This window comes from Equus caballus, chromosome 20 (assembly GCF_041296265.1).
Source record: "Equus caballus isolate H_3958 breed thoroughbred chromosome 20, TB-T2T, whole genome shotgun sequence".
NCBI lineage: Eukaryota > Metazoa > Chordata > Mammalia > Perissodactyla > Equidae > Equus > Equus caballus.
The window spans coordinates 45,728,084-45,731,851 of NC_091703.1; positions in this window are offsets into that span (position 1 = coordinate 45,728,084).

Genomic DNA, 3,768 nt, shown 5'->3' on the forward strand with positions numbered 1-3,768 from the left:
CTTATATAACTTAATGTCCAAATGCTTGTACAGCATGAATGGAAATGCATTATCAGCTCAACAGAAGTAGGGCCAAGAGAAAGGGAAGAGGAAGAAAAGAACGGTATTCTTCAAGAATCTCTATTCTTGAAGAATGTATGTTGCCCAGCTTTGAATGGGAGAAGAGGAATTTAGGGAGTCTTGACGGAAAGCCGCAGGAAAAGTATGATTTGTAATGATGGAAACTGATGAGAAGAGTCAAGACAGGGATGCACTGAGTGGGAGAGAGACATCTTTAGAAAAACCACTATTTCTTAATACACAAAAGTATACAGAAGGGAAAAAAACCACCTGGTCTATAACTCTACAGCACCAGATAACCCTTACTAACATAAAAATTAAACACTTTCTATATTTGTGTGTATATATTTTTTATATGTATATAAAATATATTTTATATGTATATAAATATTTATATTTTATATAAAATGCATTTTCATGGTCAGAATGTTAGAACAAAAAAAATACAAAATAAAAAGTGAAAGCATCCCTCCTCCCTCTTTCAAAGGCAACCTTTTTTGGTTAAGTTTTTTGTTTCCTTCCAGGCAGCTTGATTTAGTTTTGATGAGGTGACAAGATGCTGAGCCACGAAGGGTTGAATTACTCCCTTCAGTCAAATTAGAGGAATCTGGGGGTTGACTGACTTGAACATGCCTATGAAATCTGGCTGGAAGGAGAAAGGGAGCCATCTGAAAATCAGTCCCCAAAGCCTTTTATTGCTACCTTTAAGGTCAATTTACCCCCCTTCCCAACCTCAGTTTTTCTCCTAGGAGCTTTGAGGGCAGTGTGGCCCCTCCTGGCCTGGCACCACTATTCCAGAATGCTGTTGAAATAAGTGGCCACTGGCAGCCTTGATATGGACTCACTGCTGTAGATAGCGCTTTGTATACAAAGATCCAGGACAGAAGCAAGAAAACAATGGCTTCTGGCATCCAGCAAATACAATCAGCAATTTACAGCTTTTACCCACTTATAAATTGATAAGTATTAACAATCAGTTAATAAAAAATAGCTACTATTACCACATTGATTCTTTTAACGAATTTTTATTGAGCACTCTAGGTGCCAGGCAACTGTGCACTGTGAATACAATGATGAAAAAACAATAAGACAGACTTCCTGCTATGGAGAGTTTATAATCTAGTTCTGGGGGAGGGAGGCATATATTAATCAAAGAAACATAAAAATGTAAAATTACAACCACATTAAGTGCTATACAACGAAAATGTACATGGTCCTTTGAAAGTGTATAAGGGTTGAGGGCAAATCAGGTTGGTAGTGAATTTTTTTAAGGGTAGAAGATTTTCATTATAAATTCAACTGCATGGCTTACCAATGAATATTGTTATTGTATACATAATTTTTTGTTAAAAATCACATAAACATTATTGAAAAATTAAAGTCTAAAAAAAGAAGAAATGTGCCCACAATCCCAAACTATTTTCACTTGTCCATGTTCTCACAAAACTGTTAATAAATGAAGACCTTGCTTAGGTTCTACTCCTGGGCTTCGCAGGTAAACTTCATTAAGGTGAGACCCAAGGTTTAGGAGTGTGTATTTTTTAGAAAATTCCACCTCATTTACTTCCGTTATAGGCCGTCTCCTCTCAGAACCTGCATCTACCCTTTTTTTGGTAATACACTTAATATCCCTATTGGATGCTTATATACCGTATGTCCAAACCACACCCCCCTCCCCAATTCTTCCTCATTATCTGGACCTGGCAGTCTGATAAATGGACATATGTTCTGGCATGCTTTGCTACCAAAACATTAGCTAACCTTTGACATTTTGACTTTTTTAGAGAGATGGAGTGGCATAGGGTAAAGTGGGAATACTTAGCAGAAAAGTTATTAAGAATACTGTGCCCTGAAGCTAGCTGTGAACAGGAGAAAGATGACTTATAAAACAATAGGCCTCCATTCACAAAGCCAAGGGGAATTTTTAGGGGGTTATTTACACAACTTAGGTAAAATTAGGTGTTTGCCCAAATTTAAACCTAAATGCTGATCATTTGTTCTTACAGTTGAGGGAGTCCAATAAAAGCTGTTTCTGATGTTGGCAAAAATTTAAAACTGAGTTATGACATGTAAACCATATGTAAAGATTAGGGCCTATTCTTTTCATGTGCCTTTGTCTCCTAGGGTGACAATTTATTCAGTACTATTACAGTACTGAATAAAAAGAAAGAGGCCCTACCTTTAGGTGCTAGCGACTACGTTAGAGTCCTACCCTTCCTTTCACATGGATTTTCTGAATGGTCTTCAAAGCTAGATCCCACTGATCAAAGAGGAAAGCAGCAACACTTCCTGCCCAGACTACATCCTAAAAGCTCTCCCTCAACTGGTTCAAGACAAATATGAAGAATGCTGTTGTTTCAACTCTTAGAAGCGGGAATTGTTCTAGAAAAAGCCTGAGATTGTCAGATGCCTTTGCTATAAAGCCTGAAGTTATCAAGAGAGTACAAGAGGAGCTGCTCCAGCCCCAGCTACATGAATTAGTTCTGTCCTTCCTTGATTGTGCCTCTCATCCCTTTGCTACCATTCTCAAGCGGCCCCCTCCTAACCTAAAGAATAAGATTCTCATTCTCTCTGAGATGGGATGAGGTTAGGAGTGGGATCTGGATAGGATTAGCCCCTCCCAACTCTTTGCTAAACCCACCCATCTCTCCCCAAAGGGAGGTGGAACTAAGTGAACAGGCCTGAAAATCAGTAACAACTGGCATTTTAAACCCTTATGTTCTATGAATTCCTGTAGATAGGCTCCTAGAATGGGGAGGGAAGTCTTCTGGAAAAACAAATATATCTCTGAAGTTCACCTGGGTTTACATTCTTCTAAAGGGCATCTTCTGAGTCAGTCTATGGTTTCCAGGCCAGAAAAGTGCATTGAATTCAGGCTTCAGCTGAAAAAGCAGGCCTAGGAAGACTACTCAGGATGGCTTGACCCTGTATGCATTTGGTGCTGCGATGGAGATATTGATCCTCATCTTAAGGAAAAAAAAAAAAATCCCTGTGGCACAGTGAGGTGAAGTAACTTGTCCAAAATCACAAGGCAAATAACTAGGGAACATTCAAGGACCAAACTCTTCCAAATCTATGCCCTTTGCACAACGTGATGGAGAAGAGAGGCCAGGAAACGTCTAAGTAGTCATTAGCCAAGGCTCTAGAAAAACTAAATAGCCTCCCCAAATTCAACATAGGGATTCTGCTGCTTGCACACAAGGAAACAGGCAAAAAGAATTCTTAGGGGAAAAAATCAGCAACTTTGCATTATTTTTGAGGAGTGGGTAGAAGAACAAGACTCTGAAGCCTCTATTGAGGCAGGTTATAAATGGCTGACATCAGGGATGTTGAGAGGAAACTGGAACAGAGATTAGAAAACTTGAGGACCAAGCTCCCTGATCCCTAAGAGCGAACTCGGCAAGCACATGAGTGCTCGTGGGGGAGCTCAGTTCCCAGAGGGGCATAGGGAGAGCCAACATAAGGGTAATAAAAAGCTTCACAATAGGGAGATGCCAAAACCAGACCACTGTCTGCCAACTCACTGCCTATCCAGGCAGCACTGGGGCACAGACTATATAACCTAACAATCTGACATGAAAGAAGCCCTGACAAGTGAGGAACAGTTGGGAGGGGGGATAGACAATAGGGCAGTAGGGGTTCACTATTCTAGTTTTCCTGTGGAGTTCAAATGTGTATGGTTTCAAAACAAAAATCCAGAAAGAAACA